This window comes from Capra hircus, chromosome 3, assembly GCF_001704415.2.
Source record: "Capra hircus breed San Clemente chromosome 3, ASM170441v1, whole genome shotgun sequence".
NCBI lineage: Eukaryota > Metazoa > Chordata > Mammalia > Artiodactyla > Bovidae > Capra > Capra hircus.
The window spans coordinates 50,488,279-50,514,702 of record NC_030810.1 but is presented as its reverse complement, the minus strand read 5'-3'; the positions used below and the strand labels follow the sequence as shown (position 1 = coordinate 50,514,702).

Sequence of the window (26,424 nt, the reverse complement as noted above, 5' to 3'; positions counted from 1 at the left end):
ATGGGGTCGCAGAGTTGGACACGACTGAGCAACTGAACTGAACTGAAACTCTCTTAGCCTCAGTTTCCTCAGGTATAAACTGGTGATAAATGTGTCTTTCCTGACTATTTTACAGGTTGTTGAGAAGATCAAATGAGTAATGATTGGAAAAGTATTTATAGATTTCAAAGTGCTATGCCGATGTTATTTTATTTGATGGAGCAGTAGTTAAACCTGGCACTAAGCAGAGCCTTTGTTCTTCTTGCTATGTAGAGGCATTAGATCAGTGTCAACTTTCTTGAAGCCTTCTATATTTACATATAACGAAGAGAAAGATTTTTCTAATTAATGGGTATGTATGATGAGCTAACAGAGAAGGTGATGGCACCCACTCCAGTACTCTTGCCTGGAAAATCCCATGGACAGAGGAGCCTGGCAGGCTGTGGTCCATGGGGTTGCAAAGAGTCAGACACGACTGAGTGACTTCCCTTTCACTTTTCACTTTACTGCATTGGAGAAGGAAATGGCAACCCACTCCAGTGTTCTTGCCTGGAGAATCCCAGGGATGAGGGAGCGGCTATGGGGTCACACAGAGTCGGACACGACTGAAGTGACTTAGCAGCAGCAGCAGTATGATGAGTTAAAATAGGTTCTCTACAAAAATGTACAACACCACAAAATAACTTACACAGATTTGCATTATGAAATTGTCAAGTTCAATGTCAAACTGCAGCCTTAGCCTGAAGGACTGCAAAATTTAACACTGTGCTGCATTTGGATTTGAAGCAGGGACTTTTGATTTGTTTATCAAGACACACCAAACAAAGAAGGATTTAACATTCTAGGCCTATGACCTGAGACTAACTTGAGTTTGCTTGATTAATAAGGAACACAAAATTAGGGGTCTGTATTTTCTAAATTTGATTTATGGGAGGATAAAATATGAAGGGTAGATGTATAACTGCCTAGAGAGAATGAATGACTGGAAAAATAAGAATGCATACTTGACAAAAGTAAGAAAGAGAGAATTGAGAAAAGGAGACATATTTGTTATATCTGTTACATGCTTGGCAGTGTGAAATGTATCTTAGAAACATATCCTCAATCAGTCTTCACTGAAGCAGGAATGCTGGGCAAATGGCAATATTAATTTCAATTTTTATAGAAGAAGAAAGTGGGAGTGAATAAAATGGAATACTTGATATTGCCCACGAGCACTAAATGGCAGAGATAAAAGCATTTTGGTGATAGCTAATGGCCTTGGAAATAAAAGATGCTTGCTCCTTGGAAGAAAAGCCACGACAAACCTAGAGAGTGTATTAAGAAGCAGAGACATCACTTTGCCAACGAAGGTCCAGGTAGTTGAAGCTATGGTTTTTCCAGTAGTCATGTATGGATATGAGAGTTGGACCATAAAGAGGGCTGAGTACCAAGGAACTGATGCTTTCCAACTGTGGTGCTAGAAAACTCTTGAGACTCCCTTGGACAGCAAGAAGATCAAATCAGTCAGTCTTAAAGGAAATATTTGAATATTTGAATATTCATTGAAAGGACTGATGCTGAAGCTGAAGCTCCAATACTTTGGCCACCTGATGCAAAGAGCTGACTCACTGAAAAAGGCCTTGATGCTGGGGAAGATTGAGAGCAGGAGGAGAAGGGGATGATAGAGGATGAGATGACTGGATGGCATCACTGACTCAATGGGTATGAGTTTGAACAAATTCTGCAAGATGGTGAAGGACAGGGAAGCCCTGCATGGTACAGTCCATGGGGTTGCAAAGAGTCAGACATGACTGAGTGACTGAACAAAAAAGGGGCCTTTCTAAAGTCAATCCATCATAAGAAAAACAAGCCATACTGAAAAACTGTCATCAGCTTTGTACTCAGAATCCCACCCACATACCCACAGAACTTTTTGGTAGGAAGCAAGTTTGACTGGTTACTATGAAGTATAAGGCTCTCATGTCTAGCCATTACAGTGTGGCAGGTAGAGAGAAAATCACCTTGTTCTTCAAGTGGTAAAAGAGGGGTTTTTAGGAATCTAAGGATTTCTTGGAGATGAATGGTTATAATATTGGCCATGGGGGTGGTAGTGGTACAAGCGGAGACAGGCAGAGAGTAAAGTAGCTCACATTTGTGAAAGAGATCTACAAGGATAAGTGACATCGTGGAATAGAGACAAAAACTTGGTAATAACCATGGGCACACCCAACAGGGTCTGCACAATGAGTAGGTGGCTACCCAAATGCCAGAGTTCCGTCTTTCTCCCTATTTAGGTATCATAAGAGGTGTCTCCTTATATTAGCCTCTAGCAGGTCTACAGAAACCAAAAGCTCCAACATCTTCTCTCACTGGGACCTAAGAAGAGGTTCTATTTTGTACCATCCTGTGCAATTCTTAATACAGAATGGGAATGAAGGTTAGAGACCAGAGAGAGTTGTCAGGTATCAGAAGGCATCATCTCCTCTTGGATTGTAACAGTCTCTATACTTGGAGCACAATGGTTTTTTATGTTGGGCATAGTACTTTTCATCTTCCTGGCATGCTAAGTATTTCTCTCAATCTCTAACACTAAAGGATTTAGGTTTACAGAAAATAAATTTCTTCTCTTCTAGAGATTTAAAAATGAGAACCAGAAAAATACTGGCAAAGATGGGAGAAGTATTCTGATAATCATTTGTCTTGCTGAATTCTTCCAAATCATCAAGGAATGTGGCTTGAGCTTCCTTGTTTTCTGTAACACTAAAAGAAAATAATGAAAATTCAAGTATTTCAAAGTGAAGACAGGGCATGAGTCTGGAGAAGACATAGGATCCAGCTAAACTCTACTCCAATATATTTTTTCAGAAAAAACAAAATAACAATAAAACCTGTGATTGTACCAAATACAAAGTTGCAAATCTTTAATCATAAGACTTTGAAAATGTTAATCACTCAGTCAAGTCTACCTCTTCATAGCCTGGAGGAGGACATGGCAACCCACTCCAGTATTTTTGCCTGGAGAATTCCATGGATGGAGAAGCGTGGTGGGCTATAGTCCATGGGGTCACAAAGAGCTGGGCATGACTGAAGCGACTTAGCACACAATCATAAGACCTAAAAAAATGGTTCCTTCAACAAAATTTTATAATTATATAATAATTTATAAATTTATACAGTTATAAAATTATAATTTTATAATTGTAAAACAATATAATACTAATTTAATTTCTATTGATTCCTGCCATCACATTTCCTTTTCACATTAGGTCCCAGAATTACATTTCTGTGTATCTGATATGGCAGAAATCCCTGCTGGAAGACAAAGCAACATAATAACGGCAATCAAGGATATTATACAATTACATCTTCCAAGGAGTTCTGAGTTAATAGCATATTTAGAAGCCCCTGGTAGACTTTCTAGTGTAGATTAACTGCATCATCAATAGTTGAATTATTTGTCATGCAATATTGACTTTCAGTGGAGAGGGGGTGGCAAAAATGTGAGCAAATAATCTTCACTGATTCTCTCATTAACTTTGGTTTTCATCGAATACCATGCCTTCAAATATACATACTAATCTTGTGTGTTCATTAGCTTAAAACGAGCTCAAATCAACAACTGATTTATTGTATGCAGCTTTGACAGAAATGCATTTTCAGTGATACTAACGATGCTAACTTTGACAAATGGAGTGACAAAAGTGGAGAAGAAAGAAAGAAGAAAAAAGGTAATCATAAAGCAATTAGTCTGATGCAGCCTATTTATGGAAACTGTTTGTGTCAAGAGTGGAGAAGCAGAGAAATTCTGCACTGACAATGGTAAACGGCATAAGCCATCCATACTGGACCACAATTTCTATTTACCTTAGTAAATGGAAGGGCCTAAAGGAGTTGTGGTAGGCAGAATAAGCCGCCCAAGATATCCGCACTCTCATCCCCTTAACTGTGACTATGTTAATTATTATATATGTGACAAAAAGGACTCTGCAGATGTAATTAAGATGACAGACATTAAAATATACATATTATCCTGGACTGACTCGAAGAGCTCAATGTAGCCACCAGAGCTCTTAAAAGTCCAGAAATTTCTCAGTTGGAAGCAGAAGAGATATGGCAGAAGCCAGAGAGCTCCCATCAAATTTGATGAGCTTCTCATCAAATCCATGAGAAGGATTTGATGTGCCTTGTTGCCTCTGAAATGTAGTGGTCAACATATCAGGACTAGAGAGAGGTCTCTAGGAGCTACAGGAAGCTTCTAACTGGCAGGCACTTTAGTCCTATGACCACAAGGACTGGGTCTGAATGACTCTGGAAGTGGTTCTTCCCAGAGCCTCCCAATAAAAGCCTAATTGACTGGCACCCTTTTGTACTTTCTTTTTCTTTTTCCAAAAATAAAAGCCTCAGCCAAGCCAACCCAAATTTTCTTCCATAGAACTGTGAAGTAATAAGTTTACATTCATTTAGTTAATTAATTTGTGGTTATTTGTTATAGCAGCAACTAATTAGCAGAAACTAATTAATGAATATAAGTAAATGTGAAGATGTCAATGTATAGTAGAAACCAACACAATATTGTAAAGCAATTATTCTTCAATTAAAAATAAATTAATTAAAAAGAAGAACATCAACATTCAGATGTAAAAAATCCAAATTAGCACTCAGTTTACTTTTTGAAAATCATAAGGGAATAATACTACATTAGTTGGCTCACTCTAATATTACTCAAATCTTTAAGTTCAGTTCAGTTCAGTTCAGTCACTCAGTCATGTCCGACTCTTTGCAACCCCATGAATTGCAGCACGCCAGGCCTCCCTGTCCATCACCAACTCCCGGAGTTCACTCCAACTCACATCCATTGAGTCAGTGATGCCATTCAGCCATCTCATCCTCTGTCATCCCCTTCTCCTCCTGCACCCAACCCCTCCCAGCATCAGAGTCTTTTCCAGTGAGTCAACTCTTCACATGAGGTGGCCAAAGTACTGGAGTTTCAGCTTCAGCATCATTCCCTCCCAAGAAATCCCAGGGCTGATCTCCTTCAGAATGGACTGGGTTGGATCTCCTTGGGGTCCAAGGGACTCTCAAATCTTTATAGGGAACTTAACAGTTGATTACAAAAAATCACATTTCTTTCTTTTCATCTAAAAAATATTTTGTAAACTTATGACTATACAGTGGAAGTGAGAGATAGATTTAAGGGACTAGATTTGATACAGTGCCTGATGAACTATGGACGGAGCTTTGTGACACTGTACAGGAGACAGGGATCAAGACCATCCCCAAGAAAAAGAAATACAAAAAAGCAAAATGGCTGTCTGAGGAGGTCTTACAAATAGCTGTGAAAAGAAGGGAAGCAAAAGCAAAGGAGAAAAGGAAAGATATATCCATTTGAATGCAGATTTCCAAAGAATAGCAAGAAGAGATAAGAAAGCCTTCCTCAGTGATCAGTGCAAAGAAATAAAGGAAAACAATAGAATGGGAAAGGCTAGAGATTTCTTTAAGAAAATTAGAGATACCAATGGAATATTTCATGCAAAGATGGGCTCAATAAAGAACAGAAATGGTAGGGACCTAACAGAAGCAGAAGATATTAAGAAGAGGTGGCAAGAACACATAGAAGAACTGTACAAAAAAGATCTTCACAACCCAGATAATCATGATGGTGTGATCACTCACCTAGAGCCAGACATCCTGGAATGTGAAGTCAAGTGGGCCCTAGAAAGCATCACTACAAACAAAGATAATGGAGGTGGTGGGATTCCAGTTGAGCTGTTTCAAATCCTGAAAGATGATGCTGTGAAAGTGCTGCACTCAATATGCCAGCAAATTTGGAAAACTCAGCAGTGGCCACAGGACTGGAAAAGCTCAGTTTTCATTCCAATCCCAAAGAAAGGCAATGCCAAAGAATGCTCAAACTACTGCAAAATTTCACTCATCTCACACGCTAGTAAAGTAATGCTCAAAATTCTCCAAGCTAGGCTTCAGCAATACATGAACTGTGAACTTCCAGATGTTCAAGCTGGTTTTAGAAAAGGCAGAGGAACCAGAGATCAAATTGCCAACATCCGATAGATCATCAAAAAAGGAAGAGAGTTCCAGAAAAATATCTATTTCTGCTTTATTGACTATGCCAAAGCCTTTGACTGCGTGGATCACAATCAACTGTGGAAAATTCTGAAAGAGATGGGAATACCAGACCACCTGACCTGCCTCTTTAGAAACCTATATGTAGGTCAGGAAGCAACAGTTAGAACTGGACATGGAACAATCAGACTGGTTCCAAATAGGAAAAGGAGTATGTCAAGGCTGTATATTGTCACCCTGATTATTTAACTTATATGCAGAGTACATCATGATAAATGCTGGGCTGGAGGAAGCACAAGCTGGAATCAAGATTGCTGGGAGAAATATCAATAACCTCAGATATGCAGATGACATCACCCTTATGGCAGAAAGTGAAGAGGAACTGAAGAGCCTCTTGATGAAAGTGAAAGAGGTGAGTGAAAAAGTTGGCTCAAAGCTCAACATTCAGAAAATGAAGATCATGGCATCTGTTCCCCTCACTTCATGGCAAATAGATGGGGAAACAGTGGAAACAGTGTCAGACTTTATTTTTCTGGGCTCCAAAATCACTACAGATGGTGATTGCAGCCACGAAATTAAAAGACGCTTACTCCTTGGAAGGAAAGTTATGACCAACCTAGAGAGCATATTAAAAAGCAGAGACATTATTTTGCCAACAAAGGTCCGTCTAGTCAAGGCTATGGTTTTTCCAGTGGTCATGTATGGATGTGAGATTTGGACTATAGAGAAAGCTGAGCACCAAAGAACTGATGCTTTTGAACTGTGGTGTTGGAGAAGACTCTTGAGAGTCCCTTGGACTTCAGGAAGATCCAACCAGTCCATCCTAGAGGAGATCAGTCCTGAGTGTTCATTGGAAGGACTGATGTTGAAGGTGAAACTCCAATACTTTGGCCACCTGATGTGAAGAGCTGACTCACTTGAAAAGACCTGATGCTTGGAGGGATTCAGGGCAGGAGGAGAAGGGGATGACAGAGGATGAGATGGTTGGATGGCATCACTGGCTCAATGGACATGGGTTTGGGTGGACACGGGTTTGAGTTGGTTATGGACAGGGAGGCCTGGCATGCTGCAGTTCATGGGGTGGCAAAGCATCGGACACGACTGAACGACTCAACTGAAGTGAACCATCATTCTTTTATCTAACTAACCTGTTCAATTTTTCCTCCTGGTGTATCTATTGGTTCTGCCATAGACAGTGAAGTGGTCCTTGAGAGTTTTCTTTTTTGTATACGGGATATTTCATTAACAGTTTTGTTGTTGTTGTTGTTTTTCTTTTGATTTTTCTTTTGTTTTCATTAACAGTTTTAAAAAATCTCTTTAGTTTTTTGAATATCAGTTTTCATTATTTTGGTTTATTTTCTCACTGTTATTCACTTAGATCTTTGCTTATTTCCCTAAGAGTAGTACTCTCCACTACTTTCTAATTCTAAATAGGTTTTGAGAATCAGATCATCTACCTGATTAAAATCCAACTACTCCCTACAGATCCATACTCCCTTGCTTGACCTCAGCAACCTCGTATATTTTAGCACATGCTTAATTCTTTAGCCTCATGTTCTTTTTAGACTCACATTTAATACCCTTTGATTAATCACACTGAGATTCTTCAGTTTTTCACAGTTATTTGTAAATGCTCCACCCTCTCTGTGTGTCTTGACTTTATCCATTGACTGGATAACTCCAACTCGTACCTCAGGGCACAACTGAGGCACCTTTTCTATCTAGAAGTCTATTCTGCTCCTGTGTAGTCAGGGTTAGATCTCTCATTTATGTGTTTTTGTAGAACTTGATCTTAACATTATCATAAAACTTACTGTATTATATTGTCATCAGCTTTTTAATGATCTCTCCCTCTTAAACTATAACATTCTTTATAATAAAGCAAGCATTTTCTCATTTGCATAGACAATGAATGTCACATACTAGGCATGAAGTAATACTGATGATCATGGAATGAATTAATAATATGAATAATGAATTAAATAAGTTAACAGAGCTCTGGTTGTTCTTCAGGTCTAAGAAAGCCAAAGCCAACCAACCAACTAAACACACAGATCTGAGTTAGAATTGGGAGTTTAGTTAGCAGGCATACAGTGGGCTGTAAATACACATAAGAATTAGAGCCCAAAACATAAGTGATTCATATAAAGGGAAAAGTTTAGGGGATTGGTATAGGCCAGTGGTTCTCAAAGTCTGGTTAATAAACTAGCAGCATCAGTCTCACCTGGGAACTTGTTAGAAATGCAAAGTTTGGCTCTAACCCAGACTTACTGTACTAGAAGCCCTGAGAATGGAGTCTAGAAACAGTACTTTAATAAGTCCTCCAGATAGTAGTCTGAGAACCACTGGCATAGGCCAAGATAATAAGATGGGGCTCTTGGAACTTAGCAAGCAGTGTCAAATATTGGATCAAAATAAAGGATCAAAATTGCTGGGAAGAAAGGTTGGAGTTAAGAGACACTAGATATAAAAAGTTAAGCTACCAATAGTGATGGAATTGAACAGATACAGAGAGCTAGAGAAATAATTACAGGGGGAAAGAAAGCAAATAAGACTGCAATATTAAGCCAATATTTTCTAAGGTGGTAAGTCTCAATAGGTTAGTGGCAATGGTAGGTATGGATTCTGATACACCCTTGGGGGTGATGAAATAGGAGTAAGAATTCATATTTAATAAGATCTTTCTAGGTGACTCAGATATGTATTACCCTTTGTTCCTCGGTGAGAGGCATTAGCTTCTTATAATCCTTATCCAAACATCCTGACTTGAAGCACAACTAAAGCATAAGCATGGGTAGGAAGCAGTGGGTCTAGTTCATATAGCAGGATATTGGGGGTAGGAACCAGCTTCTTGACTGATATACATCCTTAAATAGATTAAACATAAATAAGACCAAACAATTTTCAATTCCTTACTCAAATGAAGGTAATGAGAATAGGATGTAGGCAAAATGAAGCACAACACTTGAAAACAAATACTCAGCTTGTTTTCCATCATTCATAGTAATGTAATTAGCATGGACTTTAGCCAAGTCTTTCAACTATGCTTCTCATTAACTATGCCCAAGAATTCTTAGCAAGAACAACAGTTTCCATGTGGCTGTGTATGTGATGCCAAAGATTCACATAAGAATGAAAACCCAGCAGATGATTTAGAAATTTCCTCAAATCTAAATGTCTGGTGTTGTATAAACAAAGCCACTGATCTATTTTCACTTGTTATGCAGGTGTTCTGATAGCTACGGCCAGTACAATGTTTCTTGTTTTTTACTCCCTTTGGTAACTTGCTATTGTTTTGAGTCTATTGATCAAATGTCTGTTGAATCCCACTATATGTTCAGCAATGCTTAATTAAATTAGCAGTGAGATATCCAAAGTTTGGCAGTAATACAGGAGAGGAGAGAAACAAATGTTACTTCAGAACAAGAAAATTCAGAACAAAATACAATCCTATCTGCTATATGGAATTGAACATGAAAGGTGATGTTAACAAATTAAAAATCAGTTAAAAGAGGCTGTGCCTTTAGAGTTCCACTTCTGGTGATAGCACCTCAAACTTCATTCTGATAGGATCTATGTTGTTTGGTGTTTCAGTTTTGTCCAACTCTTTGCAACCCTATGGACTATAGCCACCAGACTCCTCTGTCCATGGGATGTCCCAGGCAAGATTATTCGGATGGATTGCCATTTCCTTCTCCAGGAAATCTTCCTGACCCAGAGGTTGAATCAGTGTCTACTGCTTGGCAGGCAGATTTTTTACCATTGAGCCACCAGGGAAGCCTGAGAGGAGTTATACAAAGCATTAAAAAAAGTCTATTTGAAGACATGAAATGGTTAAAAATCAGTGCAGAATTAAGGGGATAAGATAAAGAGGAAAAAGGAAACACAGAGATGTGAGACTAGAATTGAAGGGTCAATTTCCCACTTTGAGAATTTCCCTGTTGTATTTCCAAATAAATAATCAATAGAAGTACACACATATGACCACCAAGAGACATGTAAAGAATGTTCAGCACAGCATACTCATGCTATGGAAATAGCCCAGATACCCATCAACACTAAAATGGAAAAATAAGTATATTTGTAGAATAGAATACTACTGTTTTAAATGGATGAATTCATAAAAAGACTGTGGAACAAAGGAAGCCAGGCGTTTTCAAAGAGTGTCTATAATCTAATATACAAAGCTAAGAACCAGGCAAGATTAATTTACAGTGTTACACATCAGGAGCAGGGAAGGGGTGATGCTCAGCCATTCAGCCATGGATCTGATACTCCATTGTTTAAGACTTCAGAGTATATCTTAGAATGGGGGAAATGAGTTTTCCATATGGTTCACAGCAGAAACAAGTTTCTCAGTAGGTTTTGGAGGCAAATTCTGAGCTAACAATTCCTTACTATTCCTTCCTTTGTCACAGTTCTTTGTACTAGAACTTCCTCAGGGATTTCTAAAGGAAGAGCAATATAATCACCATTAAGGCAGGCTTTAGGCTTACTGGATTGCCCACTGAAATTTCATCTTAATACTGCTCCATTCCTTTACTTCCAAGAGTCACAAAAATTACTGTCAAGAGTTGATATAAGAAATCTGGTCACTTGATCCAGTGCTATTTTGATTTAAATACACTTGGATGACTATGATGGAATAAAAGTTAGTTATTAAAATATAAAGAAATAAACTAAAAACATGAAGGATGCAGCTACTCAGGTTATTCCATTGTGAGTTTATCATTCAGGGTTCAATATACACCAATATAAATTTTGTATCATCTTTATGAATATCATTTAGGATGGCAATAACAGGGATAGATCCAAAATTGCATTCTTTCCTCTTAAATAATGAGTTCCCCTCAAAATGCAAATAGTATGGATGATCCAAAGTCCAAATGTACTAGCAAACCATTGCTTGAAGAATTTAATATTGAAAAATAAAATAAGCAAAGTTTTAAAATAATTACATAGCCATCTTATTATTTGAATTTATATGGCAAAGACAGATCTGATTATATTTGACATCTTATTTCTTTTGTTACCTCCTTCTGTGTTTAGCTGTTATTATCTCTCTTAACTCCCTATTGGGAGAATTATATTTGAGCAATTGCCTCTCAAGCAACATTTATGAAAATGAGTGTACTACTCTGAAAATACCTCCCTCCATAGCTCATTAAATGCTCTTTTCTAACTTGTTCACATGGAGTATGGATTATTTAGATTTCCCATAACTGAGCAGTAGAATTCACCAAACAATGTCAAGCTATTTATATATTTTTGCTTTTTGTTACAAAATGCACACAGGTACATGCCTTTTCATTGATAGTGTTATTAAAGATTCAATATAACTTGTGAATTACAAAGGGCTGGATTATATAGTTAAGTATTAAAACTGATAAAAAGTTTTTAGAAAATCTTTTTCTTACTGTGAATGCATTAAAAAAATCTTTAGCTCATCACAAAGAAATGTACAAAGTACCAGAATTGCTATGACCTGAAAAAAAATCAACAAATATGGGCATTTAGTAGTGTATCCTATATATGTGTGCAATGGATTTGAATATGTTATAGAAGGAAACATATGTTTGTCTCTCGCATAGCTATATCTGCATGGAAGTAAAAAACCCTTTGCTGGTCCAGAACAGCTACTTAAAAACTTACTTTTAGTACAAGGCTCATCATCAACTTTGAAAAGAAAGTGAATCTTGAATTTAAGAGTTTAAAACTTTTAAATATTCCCAACATCCTATCTCTTAAGTGCTACTGAGGTCAGCTCTATCTTAGATTGCAAAAATCACACAAAACTTTTCGGATATTTTCTTATTTCCTCATAAGATGAGAATTGAAATGGTTCAGTACTCTGCTCTCAAAGACACTGCTGCAATAATCGGAATTTCTTCCTAGTCCTCTATCTCTCACCAAGAGGTGCTGGTAAACTCTTTTTATTCCTCCCTTTTTAAATTGACTTCTCTATTGCTAAATGAGGCTTCCCTCCTGGCTCAGGGGTAAAAGAACCTGCCTGCAATGCAGGAGACATGGTTAGAGCCACGGGTTCAATTCCTGGGTTGGGAAGATCCCCTGGAGGAGGAAATGGCAACCCACTCCAGTGTCCTTGCCTGAAAAATCCCATGGACAAAGGAGCCTGGTGGGCTACAGTCCATGCGGTCACAAAGAGTCGGACATGACAGCGAATAAACACACACACACACCACACTGCTAAATAGCTCTTGAGAAAAGCTGTCTTATCAAGTGGTCTGAGATGTTGTATAAGGTTTTTCTATAAATGCTCATGATGTTTTAAACTGCTCCCAACCTTCCTTATCTCATTGGTGTTTGTGTTTGTGGTATGTGTAAACACTCAAAGTTTTCCCTTCTGACCCTCATGTACCTATTCTCGCAACTCATACAGCAGTAAGAGTTTAGGAATCCCTCTAAAGCATCAAATTACCCTGGCTTATTTTAGTCATTGTTGTTTTACTTTTCGTTCTGGCTGAAAATTCTTATTCTGTTAAGTCCTACCTGAAATATCATTGTGCCTGTGAGCTCTTTCACATTCTCTGTATAGAGTTGGTTACACTTTCCCAACAATTGGCTGAGTGCTCATCAGTTTTGTCAAGGCCTAGAGCTCCTTGAAATGGAAACTGCATCTTAGTTAAATTCGAATTTCTTGGTACAAAACATAATACACAATAGACTCTCAATTAATTCTTCCTGGATAAAGGAGTAAGCTGGGGCTTCCCCAGTGGCTTAGAGGTAAAGATTCCACTTGTAGTTTAGGAGACACAGGACACGTGGGTTTGATCCCTGGGTTGGGAATATCCCCTGGAGGAGGGCATGACAACCTACTACAGTATTCTGGCCTGGAAAATCCCATGGACAGAGGAGTCTGGTGGGCTACAATCCACAGACTTGCAAAGATTCAGACACGGCTGAAGCGATTAACTCCAGCAAGCGAATAAGCCAATTACCTGTAAGAACAAGGCAAGCCTATACAAATATCTTTCACTGTATAATCTTTATAGCAGTGATGTCAAACACATACGCCATTGTCCCTAGTGGCAATGGAGTTATTTCATGGGGGTTACATTGTTGGAAAACTGTTATTTTTGTTTGTTTAGCATGCATTCTCATGGCTTCATTTTCCTTTAGGAATTTCTCTCCCTCTTCACTTTTAGTTCATGAGGTTCATGTACATCTAGGATTCTAGGAGTGGTTTATGAATTATCTGGCCAATTAGAACATTACATTCTCCTGTCTATAGAGACTGGCTCGGGAATAAGCATGAGGCCACAGCAAGGCCAGTCAGAGCCAATGATACACAATTCTAGGACATGTGTTTGTGATGTGGAACCGGAGGATTAATTTACCCTGCAGCAGGGGCCACCAGGTGAAGACTAAGAATAAAGCCAAGAATGAGTAAGTCAGTAAGGAAAAAAGCCTAGACATGGGGAAAAACAAGTCTGATGATATAATTTGAAATCCTTGGTCTAGCCATGGTTAAAACACATCTATTTGTGGACTTTTCAGTTATGTAAGCAAAAATCATTTCCTGTTTTGCTTAAGCCAGTCTGAGGTTGGGTTTTCTGCAATTTGTAACTTTAAAAGGCTAACCTTGTTGTTTAGTTGCCCAGTCGTGTCCAACTCTTTGCCACCCCATGATCTGCAACACACGAGGCCTCCCTGTCCCTCACCATCTCCTGAAGTTTGCCCAAGTTCATGTCCATTGCACTGGTGATGGCATCCAAGCATCTCATCCTCTATCCTCCTCTTCTCCTTCTGCCCTCAATCTTTCCTAGCATCAGGGACTTTTCCAATGAGTCAGCTGTTCACATCAGATGACCAAAATATTGGAGCTTCAGCATCAGTCCTTCCAATGTGTATTCAGGGTTGATTTCCCTTAAGATTGATTGGTTTTATTTCCTTGCTGTCCAAGGGATTTTCAGGAGTCTTCTCCAGCATCACAGTTCGAAGGTATCAATTTTGTGGTGTTCTGCCTTCTTTACAATCTAGCTCTCACAACCATATGTTACCACTGGAAAGACCATACATAGCCTTGTCTATATGGACCCTTGTCAGCAGAACAATGTGTCTGCTTTTCAACACACTGTCTAGGTTTGTCATAACTTTCCTGCCAAGAAACAATCGTCTCCTGATTTCATGTCTGCAGTCACCATCCGCAGTGATTTTAGAGCCCAAGAAGAAGAAATCTGTCACTATTTCTACCTTTTCATGGTCTATCTGCTATGAAGCAATGGGGCCAGATGCCATGATCTTAGTATTTTTTTTTTTAATATTTAGTTTGAAGCCGCTTCTTCACTCTCCTCTTTCACCCTCATCAAGAGGCTCTTTAGTTCCTCTTTGCTTTCTGCCATTAGAGTGGTATCATCTGCATATCTGAGGTATGGTCAGTCACCCAGAGCCAGACATTCTGGAGTGTGAATGCAAGTGGGCCTTCCTTAGGAAGCACTGCTGCTAACAAAGCTAGTGGATGCAATGGAATTCCAGTAGAACTATTCAAAACCCTAAAGGATGATGCCATCAAGGTTTTGCATTCATTATGTCAGCAAATCTGGAAGACCCAGCAGTGGACACAGGACTGGAAAAGGTCCATCTTCATCCCAATTCCCAGGAAGGATAGTACTAAATAACGTGCTAACCATCAGACCATTGCACTCATCTCCCATGCTAGTAAGGTCATGCTTAATATATTGCAAGCTAGGCTTCAGCATTACGTGAACCAAGAACTTCCAGACGTCCAAGCTAGGTTTAGAAAAGGAAGAACCAGAGATTAAATGGCAACATTTGCTGGATCATAGAGAAAGCAAGGGAATTCCAGAGAAATATCTACCTCTGTTTCATCGACTATGCTAAAGTCTTTGACTTGTGGACCATAACAAACTGTGGAAAGCTCTTGAAGAGATGGGAGTATCAGACCATCTGACCTGTCTGCTGAGAAACCTGCATGCGGGTCAAGAAGCGAACAGTTAGAACCCTATATGGAACAACTGATTAAGATTCAAGATTAAGAAAAGAGTAGAACAGAACTGTCTGCTGTCACTCTGTTTGTTTAACCTATGTGTGGAGCACATCACAAGAAATGCCAGGCTGGATGAGTTACAAACTGGAATCAAGATAGGTGGGAGAAACATCAACAACCTCAGATATGTGGATGATACCACTCTAATGGCAGAAAAAGGCTAATATAGCCTAACAATCCAAATTTGCACTAAGTCTTGTCTAGTGATTAAATATATAAATTTACATGTTCCACACATATACATATATGTGTATATATATTATTTGCATATGTGCATATATATGCTAATATTTTTCAAATATATGCAGCATCACTATAATAGATAAAAATTGTTTATAAGGGTTACTGATACTGTACCAACTTGGTTATGCATTTTCTCACTTGATGGACTCTAAAGATAGAACAGCATCCCTGAGGTCTGTCCAACTGTTAACACTCAAAGAGATCATCATACTCAAAATCATTGTTACCACTGATTTGCAACATTTGGGGAGGTTCTGAATCTCTACTCCATGTTCAGCAAATATATATTGATTGATTTCAGTTATAAAAGACATTTTCACCATTAAAGATAGTATTACGTTGAAACATATGATATTGTCAGTTTGCAACCACTTTGACAGAAAAAAAAAACAGAAACAATTTCATATGGTTCAACCTAATAGAAGCCCAATAAGTATCTACTGAATGAATGCATCAATAATTCCAAAAGAAGCAGAAAAAAAAAGCAATTTTGTGAGTACTTGCTACTTGACTTACCTTCAGTTCTGTTCTGTTCAGTTCAGTTCAGTCGCTTAGTCATGTCTGACTCCTTGTGACCCCATGAACTGCAGCATGCCAGGCCTCCTTGTCCATCACCAACTCTTGGAATTTACCCAAACTCATGTCCATTGATTCGGTGATGCCATCCAACCATCTTATCCTCTGTTGTCCCCTTCTTCTTCTGCATTCAATCTTTCCCAGCCTCAGGGTCTTTCAGATGAGTCAGCTCTTCGCATCAGGTGGCCAAAGTATTGGAGTTTCAGCTTCAACATCAGTCCTTCCAATGAACACCCAGGACTGATCTCCTTTAGGATGGACTGGTTGGATTTTCTTGCAGTCCAAAGGACTCTCAAGAGTCTTCTCCAACACCAAAGTTCAAATGCATCAATTCTTCAGTGCTCAGCTTTCTTTATAGTCCAACTCTCACATCCATACATGACCACTGGAAAAACTATAGCCTTGACTAGACAGACCTTTGTTGACAAAGTAATGTCTCTGCTTTTTAATATGCTGTCTAGGTTGGTCATAACTTTCCTTCCAAGGAGTTCAGTTCAGTTCAGTTCAGTCATTCAGTCGTGTCCAACTTTTTGTGATCCCATGAATCACAGCACGCCAGGCCTCCCCGTCCATCACCATCTCCCGGAGTTCACTCAGACTCACATCCATCGAGTCCGTGATGCCATCCAGCCATCTCATCCTCTGTCGTCCCCTTCTCCTCCTGCCCCCAATCCCTCCCAGCATCAGAGTCTTTTCCAGTGAGTCAACTCTTCACATGAGGTGGCCAAAGTACTGGAGTTTTCAGCTTTAGCATCATTCCTTCCAAAGAAATCACAGGGTTGATCTCCTTCAGAGTGGACTGGTTGGATCTCCTTGTAGTCCAAGGGACTCTCAAGAGTCTTCTCCAACACCACAGTTCAAAAGCATCAATTCTTCGGCGCTCAGCCTTCTTCCCAGTCCAACTCTCACATCCATACATGACCACAGGAAAAACCATAGCCTTGACTAGACAGACCTTAGTCGGCAAAGTAATGTCTCTGCTTTTGAATATACTATCTAGGTTGGTCATAACTTTTCTTCCAAGGAGTAAGCGTCTTTTAATTCCAAGAAGCAAGCATCTTAATTTCATGGCTGCAATCACCATCTGCAGTGATTTTGGAGCCCCTAAAAATAAAGTCAGCCACTGTTTCCACTGTTTGTTCATCTATTTGCCATGAAGTGATGGGAACAGATGCCATGATCTTGGTTTTCTGAATGTTGGGCTTTAAGCCAACTATTTCACTCTCCTCTTTCACTTTCATCAAGAGGCTCTTTTGTTCTTCTTCACTTTCTGTCATAAGGGTGGTGTCATCTGTATATCTGAGATTATTGATATTATTTTTATTCAAACAGGCGTCTGTGTTTAGACTTTGTCTAAGAGACTGAAAGTGTCTGGGAAATTTTCATTTGCATTTCTTGGTCTGAAATAGCCATTTCAGGGGCCTGAACACCAGTAGCTCTTTCTCCATCACTATTTGAAGTAAACTCACTTTTTCCCCCCTCTTCATTCTTGATGGTTGAGCCACACCTCTGTGTGTGTGTGTGTATTGTTTTTTTTATTTTTTAAATCTTTATTTATTTTACAGAAATATAGTCGATTTACATTAGTTTCTGATGTACTACATAGGGATTCAATATTTTTCTAGGTTATACTTTATTCAAAGCTATTAAAATGTTGGCTACATTCCTTGTGCTGTACATTACATTCTTGTATCTTTTCTGTTTTATATTTAGTAGTCTGTACCTCTTAATCCTCTATGCCTATCTTGCTCCCCTCCCCCCAGCCCTCCCCCTACTGTTCTCTATATCTTAGAACTAGTTTGTTCTCTATATCTTTAAGTCTGCTTTTATTTCATTATTTTCATTTGTTTCAATTTTTCGATTCTACATATAAATGATAACATATAGTATTTGTCTTTCTCTGTCTGACTTATTGCAGTAAGCTTAATATCCTCTAGGTCCATCCATGTTGCAAATGGCAAGATTTCACTTTTTTGGCCCAGTAATATTCTGTGTGTATGTGTGTGTGTGTGTGTGTGTGTGTGTGTGTACCACATCTTCTTCATTCTCTTGTTGGCTAGAAGGTTGCTTCCATATCTTGGCTATTGTAAATAATGTCACTATGGGAGTTCCCTGGTAGTCTAGTGGTTAGGATTTGGCATTGTCACTGCAAAGGCCTGGTTGGGAAACTGATATCTGACAAGCCACACAGTGCCGCCAAAAAAAAAAAAAGATTGTATCTTTTTGAATTAGTGTTTTCATTTTCTTTGGATATATATCCAGGAGTGGAATTGCTGGATCATATACTAGTTCTAGTTTTAACCACTGAAATTTTTAAAGCCCTGAATATAATTTAGCAGGAACACCATCACAGGCAATCAGTTTTTGCTCTGTTGCTAAAGCTATTGGACATATCCTAAAGTGATTTTTTTTTTTTTTTTTTTGGTCTGAGTGTATGACAAGAAAATAAGGTTTAACCAATATGCAAATCAAATGGTCTCCACTGGTATTATTAATCTAGAAAGAAATAATTGCATAGTTACTAGTAAGAGGAAGGACATTTAGTCTATACTTTCAAATGGGATAATCATTCTAAAGAGCTGGCAAAATTTCTCCCCAAGTTAGTATAGACTATATGCTATGTCATAAAAGATAGCAATCATGAAGTGTTTTTTTTTCAGTATTTGCTTTTAGAGAAAAATCCTAAAACTTGTAGGGACTTCTGATGTCAGAAAATTATGAAATGTAAGAGTATATTTAGCAATCAGGGTGACTTAGCTCATGGTAATTGGCATATGTATAATTATAATTTGCATTCCAGTTATTTAAACTGAGATATCCTTGATCAGGTTGAACATACTGTGAATAGAAGATCTCTTTTTCCAAGAAATAAGGTGCAGATAGTCTTTGGAGAATGGCCTCACTGAACTGGTAAGTTAGCTTTCTCCAGATTTTGATGATTTCCCCAGTTCTTCCATAATTCCTCAGTGATCTGGCCATTTTCTGGTAAGTCATGGTCTTCCGGTTGCCTTTTCTTTTTCCCCAGAGTTGGACAAGTTTTTCTTTGTTTTTTGATACAAACTGAAAGATTCCTTTGGTTTGATCTATCCACTGAATACAAGATGCCATCTCTGGATTACATAGGGATTCATGAAGGTATTCAAACGGTCGGAGCTTCTTCCTGCCTTTTCCTCCCTTTTGCTGGAGAAGAACAGGTTGTACCAGCTGGTTTTCGGGGATGTTCTCCAGAGATTGATGAATATTTCCTTTAAAACAGAGGTCCGCAGCACTGTTTATGACTGTTCTCCAATTATAGATAGGTTCCTCTGCAGGCTGCACACCATAGCTGTTGGAATTTCCTCTGATATGAGAACGGTGGTTGATAAAAGCCAGGTAATTTTTGTAATCTGAGGAGTACTGAAAGTCTCCAGTTGAATGCTGCCTCAGTACTTCAAAAGCATCTTCAAATGCTTGACCTAGCTTGTCTTGTTCAGCACTAGCCATGCTTCATTAAAAAATTGACAATTCTGTCCATCAGAGGCCAATCCAATGTTTACAAGTGCTCCAGGTGGAAACAACTTTCCCCTCTGAAGCACAGGTCTGCAACACTCTCCTATTGTTTTTTTTTTTTTTCATTAAAAAAATAATTATGTGGCATGCTGATCCAGAAAAGTGCTTATAAATAACTTTTTAATTAAGATTTCAAAACTTCTCTGTGCTCACATTTTCCCCAGAAGTCTTTACTATCCTATTTGTATGTCCATCTGATTCAGGGTTCCTTTCTCTCCTCACTGTTTGAAATACCTGAGAGATCATCGAGAATGACATTGAAGAAAACTGCCTTGCAATTAAGAGAATAAAAGAAATGTAAAACCAGGGCCCACTCCCGTCTACCTCCACCTCTCCGCCAACACACTGTGTTCTCCTATTTGTCACAATATCAACTGTGCATTTTGCTTGCCACCTCTATGAGGACTACAAGTTGTGTTTTTTTCTGCCAGGCACTTGTGTCACAAAGAAGAGCGGCCCTAAGAGATCTGTATTTAAGTAGGAAATGTTCTCAAAATTCTAGATACACAATAGTTTATTTTGTATTCCTGAAGACATTTAGGTACTGCCTGAACCTTAGTTATGCTTCTCAACACTCACAAAATTAAAGCCTCAAATTAAACATCTCATCGGGGTAGCCCCTTTGCAATTCATCTATTTGTTTCAGAAATGATAAAGGAGGAAAATGATGCATTTTAGGAGGTACTTGGTCACAATACAAACTCACATTTATTAGGAAGTCTCAGAAAATAGAAACTGGAAAGCCTGTTGAGGGATGAGTGTGGAATATAGGAAGTCAGCCAAGTGAGCAAACATGAAATGGAGGATTATCCTTATTGGTAGAGAATCCATTACAGCAAGAAATTGAAACAGGATATTCTGCATCTAAAACGGTAAGACTACTGACAATTTCCAAATGCCCTATACCATATGTCTCACAATGTTACATAAAGTATTGATGATTATTTCACTGGCATTTCAAACATACATGGTTGAAACTGTTTTCAACACACTTGTATCTTAATGTACAAATCATCATCTCCCCAGTTACCCATAGTATCTTGATATCTTTCCATTTTTTCCCCTCTTGATCCTCACTTCAGATTAGTTACCAAATCCAGTCAATTTTATCTCCACCATAGATCTTTAATCCTTTTATTCCTTTACTTCCCCACTGCCATTGCCTCAATTCAGACCCTTATTACTTCTGGCATGGGCTACTTTAACTCTCCACTAACCTATGCTTGATTTACGGATGTAACATTCCAGGTTCTTATGCAATATTGCTCTTTACAGCATCAGATCTTGCTTCTATCACCAGTCACATCCACAGCTGGGTATTGCTTTTACTTTGGCTCCATCCCTTCATTCTTTCTGGAGTTATTTCTCCACTGATCTCCAGTAGCACATTGGACACCTACTGACCTGGGGAATTTCTCTTTCAGTATCCTATCATATTGCCTTTTCATACTGTTCATGGGGTTCTCAATGCAAGAATACTGAAGTGGTTTGCCATTGCCTTCTCCAGTGGACCACATTCTGTCAGACCTCTCCACCATGACCCGCTCATCTTGGGTGGCCTGATACGGCATGGCTTAGTTTCACTGAGTTAGACAAGGCTGTGGTCTGTGTGATCAAGACTGACTAGTTTTCTGTGATTATGGGTTCAGTGTGTCTGCCCTCTGATGCCCTCTCGCAACACCTACCATCTTACTTGGGTTTCTCTTACCTTGGACGTGGGGTATTGGAAGTGGTCAAACAGGAAATAGCAAGAGTAAACGTCGACATTCTAGGAATCAGCGAACTAAAATGGACTGAAATGGGTGAATTTAACTCAGATGACCATTATATCTACTACTATAGGCAGGAATCCCTTAGAAGAAATGGAGTGGCCATCATTGTTAACAAAAGAGTCCGAAATGCAGTACTTGGATGCAATCTCAAATGCAACAGAATGATCTCTGTTCATTTCCAAGGCAAACCATTCAATAACACAGTTAGCCAAGTCTATGCCCCAACCAGTAATGCTGAAGAAGCTGAAGTTGAACAGTTCTATGAAGACCTATGAGACCTTTTAGAATTAACACCCCAAAAAGATGTCTTTTTCATTATAGGGGACTGCAATGCAAAAGTAGGAAGTCAAGAAACACCCGGGGTAACAGGCACATTTGGCCTTGGAATATGGAATGAAGCAGAGCAAAGGCTAATAGAGTTCTGCCAAGAGAACACACTGGTCATAGAAACAGCCTCTTCCAACAACACAAGAGAAGACTAAACACAGACATCACCAGATGGTCAACAATGAAATCAAATTGATTGTATTCTTTGCAGCCAAATATGGAGAAGCTCTATACAGGCAGCAAAAACAAGACCAGGAGCTGACTGTAGCTCAGATCATGAACTCCTTATTGACAAATTGAGACTTAAATTGAAGAAAGTAGAGAAAAACATTAGACCATTCAGGTATGACCTAAATCAAATCCCTTATGATTATATAGTGGAAGTGAGAAATAGATTTAAGGGGCTAGATCTGATAGATAGAGTGTCTGATGAACTACGGATGGAGGTTTGTGAGACTGTTCAGGAGACAGGGATCAAGACCATCCCCATTGAAAATAAATGAAAAAAAAAAGCAAAATGGCAGTCTGGGGAGGCCTTACAAATAGCTGTAAAAGAAGAGAAGCAAAAAGCAAAGGAGAAAAGGAAAGATATAAGCATCTGAATGCAGAGTCCAAAGAATAGCAAGGAGAGATAAGAAAGCCTTCCTCAGTGATCAATGCAAAGAAATGGAGGAAAATAATAGAATGGGAAAGACTAGAGATTTCTTCAAGAAAATTAGAGGTACCAAGGGAACATTTCATGCAAAGATGGGCTCGATAGGACAGAAATGGTATGGACCTGACAGAAGCAGAAGATATTAAGAAGAAGTGGCAGGAATACACAGAAGAACTTTAAAAAAATATCTTCATGACTAAGATAATCCCAATCATCTGATCACTCACCTAGAGCCAGACATCCTGGAATGTGAAGTCAAATGGGCCTTAGAAAGCATCACTACAAACAAAGCTAGAGGAGGGGATGGAATTCCAGTTGAGCTGTTTCAAATCCTGAAAGATGATGCTGTCAAAGTGCTGCACTCAATATGCCAGAAAATTTGGAAAACTCAGCAGTGGCCACAGGACTGGAAAAAGTCAGTTCTCATTCCAATCCCAAAGAAAGGCAATGCCAAAGAATGATCAAACTACCGCAAATTTCATTCATCTCACACGCTAGTAAAGTAATGCTCAAAATTCTCCAAGCCAGGCTTCAGCAATATGTGAACCGCGAACTTCCAGATGTTCAAGCTGGTTTTAGAAAAGACAGAGGAACCAGAGATCAAATTGCCAACATCTGCTGGATATTCGAAAAAGTAAGAGAGTTCCAGAAAAACATCTATTTCTGCCTTATTGACTATGCCAAAGCCTTTGACTGTGTGGATCACAATCAACTGTGGAAAATTCTGAGAGAGATGGGAATACCAGACCACCTGACCTGCCTCTTGAGAAACCTATATATAGGTCAGGAAGCAACAGTTAGAACTGGACATGGAACAATAGACCGGTTCCAAACAGGAAAAGGAGTACGTCAAGACTGTATATTGTCACCCTGCTTACTTAACTTATATGCAGAGTACATCATGAGAAACACTGGGCTGGAAGAAGCACAAGCTGGAATCAAGATTGCCAGGAGAAATATCAATAACCTCAGATATGCAGATGATATCACCCTTATGGCAGAAAGTGAAGAGGAACTAAAAAGCCTCATGATGAAAGTGAAAGAGGAGAGTGAAAAAGTTGGCTTAAAGCTCAACATTCAGAATACTCAGATCATGGCATCTGGTCCCATCACTTCATGGCAAATAGATGGGGAAACTGTGGAAATAGTGGCTGACTTTAATTTTGGGGGCTCCAAAATCACTACAGATGGCAATTGCAGCCATGAAATTAAAAGACACTTACTCCTTGGAAGGAAAGTTATGACCAACCTAGATAGCATATTCAAAAGCAGAGACATTACTTTGCCAACAAAGGTCCGTCTAGTCAAGGCTATGGTTTTTCCTGTGGTCATGTATGGATGTGAGAGTTGGACTGTGAAGGAAGCTGAGTGCCGAAGAATTGATGCTTTTGAACTGTGGTATTGGAGAAGACTCTTGAGAGTCCCTTGGACTGCAAGCAGATCCAACCAGTCCATTCTAAAGGAGATCAGTCCTGGGTGTTCTTTGGAAGGACTGATGCTAAAGCTGAAACTCCAATACTTTGGCCACCTGATCCGAAGAGTTCACTAATTGGAAAAGACTGATGCTGGAAGGGATTGGGGGCAGGAGGAGAAGGGGACGACAGAGGATAAGATGGCTGGATGGCATCATCAACTCGATAGACATGAGTTTGAGTGAACTCTGGGAGTTGGTGATGGACAGGGAGCCCTGACGTGCTGCAATTCATAGAGTTGCAAAGAGTCGGACACGACTGAGCAACTGAACTGACCTGAACTGAACCTATACTTTCTTTCTAAGCCACCCTCTATAACACTGCCAGAGGTATGTTTGAAATTTTATCTTATAGTGTCCTGAATCTGTGGTCTGTCTTCTCTCCCATTTAAGCGAGCAGTGAGATTGGATATGCTCTTTCCACTCTACAATGCTCTTACAATGGCACGGGTGCTTTGAGGTGGCTAAACCTTTCTATTGGCAGGCAGCATGCAAATGTTACAGGCAGGGGATGAGGATTGCTAGCAAGAATGGCAGCCTCTGCACTGTCCTGGACCTACCAGCTCTTGTCTCTTTTGAAAGCCTCAAGGAGAAAGATCCCTGAGAGATGTTTCTCTGGGCAGTGTGAAAGTTCTGAATGGGATTCTGTGCCTGTGATTTGATGGTAGATTTTTCAAGAAACAAAATATAATAGTAAAAAGGCCTGAAAATGTCTAAATATGACAACCATTCACTTTGTTCTTTTTTTCTCAGATAAGCCAAAAGATGTAAGCTATGATTAAACAAAACATAAACAAAAAAGTATGGAAGTGTTAATTCTCAATTATCCAATTACTTATGGTGATCCAATGTTTCCTTTTTACCTATTGACATCTCAGGGATTTATTAAGGTAAGATCTGACACTACAGAAGAGAGGAGAAAGAGACTGACTCTTTATGGTTTGACTTTTAGAAGGCGAGCTTTAGGCTATTAGTTCTTCTTGGTGCTGTTGCCTCTGTACTTCATTGTCTTTTTTTTTTTTTTTGATATGGACCATTTTAAAGTTGTTATTGGATTTGTTACAATACTGCTTCTGTTTAATGTTTCGGTTCTTTGGCTGTGAGACATGTGGGATTTCAGCTCCCCGACCAGGGATCGAACCTACACTCCCTGTATTGGAAGACTAAGTCCCAACCACTGGACCACCAGGGAAGCCCCTTCACAGTCACCGTTGTCATCCTCCTCTTTTCTTCCTCTTCTTTCTGTGCCTCCCCTGCCCCTCCTTCTTCATTCTCTCTCCCTCTCCACACTCACGCCCCTCTTCTCACCTTAAGAACACCAGGGAGTTTGGTTGAGCGAGAGAGTAAGAAGTCAGAGAAATAGTTACTAAGTTTTTTCCTTGAGAAATATTCTTTGCAACTCTCATTTGCAGCAAATACATGAGTTGGAACTTGAGTAAACATCCAGGCAAATAAATTACATGTGAAACCATTTTAGGAGAAAGGAGCAAGTTGTGCCAAGACCTGGCTATAAGGTAGATACCTTGCCTATTTTATAAATGAAGAACCAGATGCTCAGAAACATTTTATTAGGGAATGGCAGATTAAGGCTTGATAGTTCTGACTTGAAAATACACAGTCTTTCTGCCACATCTGGAATATATTTCTCTTTGATACTAAACCGCTCTTAAACCTGCTACTTAATTTTAATTTCTGTATTGCTGGCCCAAACCTACAGGAACTTTCTTTTTATATAAGAAATGATATTGTAAGCTGGTGTGGGCAAGCCAATCCCAGCTTTTGAGAGAAGAGCTTTAATTTGAGAAGAATCAAAGGTTTTCTTGTTGCAACAAATCACACTTCTGAGTGTCGGCCTTCAGAGCAGAAACTTCTTGCGTATAAAGTTCTGTAAACTTACTGGTTATAACAGCACTTTATTGATCAAATGCTCCAAATATAGATTTTAATTATATTAATTACTTGATTTCTTTGGAGGGTGTACTTTCACCAAGAGTATATTCTCTTAGTTCTTGGTACAGTAGAAGCTTTTTTTTTATTTACCAAAGAAGCCCCAAAGACAAAAAAACATACTTTCCTTTAAAACATTCTGAAAAATACAAAGTAAAAATATATATATAATACATATATTTATAATAAGATACTTGCAATATCCATTTATTGAGACATTTGACCAAAGAGGTCTAAACTTTTAAACTGGACAATCTAGGTTTCCTTCAGTAATTCAGTAACTGTTTTTTGTAGTAAAAACTATTTGTTAAATGTATTCTCTAAATTAGAATAATACATATAGTTGATACATTATCATGTAGCTTATATATAGAAATTTTAACATTTAATATAAGCAAATGGCTAGCTGAGGTGACTAAACTTGCCTCGCTCTCATAACAAGTAGAGTAGCTTAGTATCCTGCTAAATTTAGCAACATAAATGAACTACTGCTCAACTGAGAACCATCGAAACTATACATTTCTGAGTCATTTACAGTCATAAAGAGAAGATTCTGTTTATCACACCTTCATTGTGTTTATTGTTGAAGCTTAAACATTCACATTGATCACGTAATGCCCTTGTCCCAAATAATTTTCAATTTTCTGACCCAATGTTCTGAATTTGGGCTACACTGACCTCAGATCAGAATGCAAATGGGAACACTTTTCACAGAGCAGGTAAATGACATATGCTTTTTCATTTATTGACACTTATATAAAAGTGTTTAACAATTCTAATTTTGAAGAAATCTGATTTTGTATTTCTTTCACAT

General features: G+C 38.8%; 1 protein-coding gene and 1 pseudogene across 1 annotated transcript in view; both read right to left on the bottom strand.

The window, feature by feature from the left end:
• LOC102170378 (serine/threonine-protein kinase TNNI3K) overlaps positions 1-26,424 on the bottom strand; it is a 339,117-nt gene that overhangs the window by 163,608 nt on the left and 149,085 nt on the right. The window lies entirely within an intron of this gene.
• Positions 18,626-19,372, bottom strand: LOC102170105 (annotated as a pseudogene).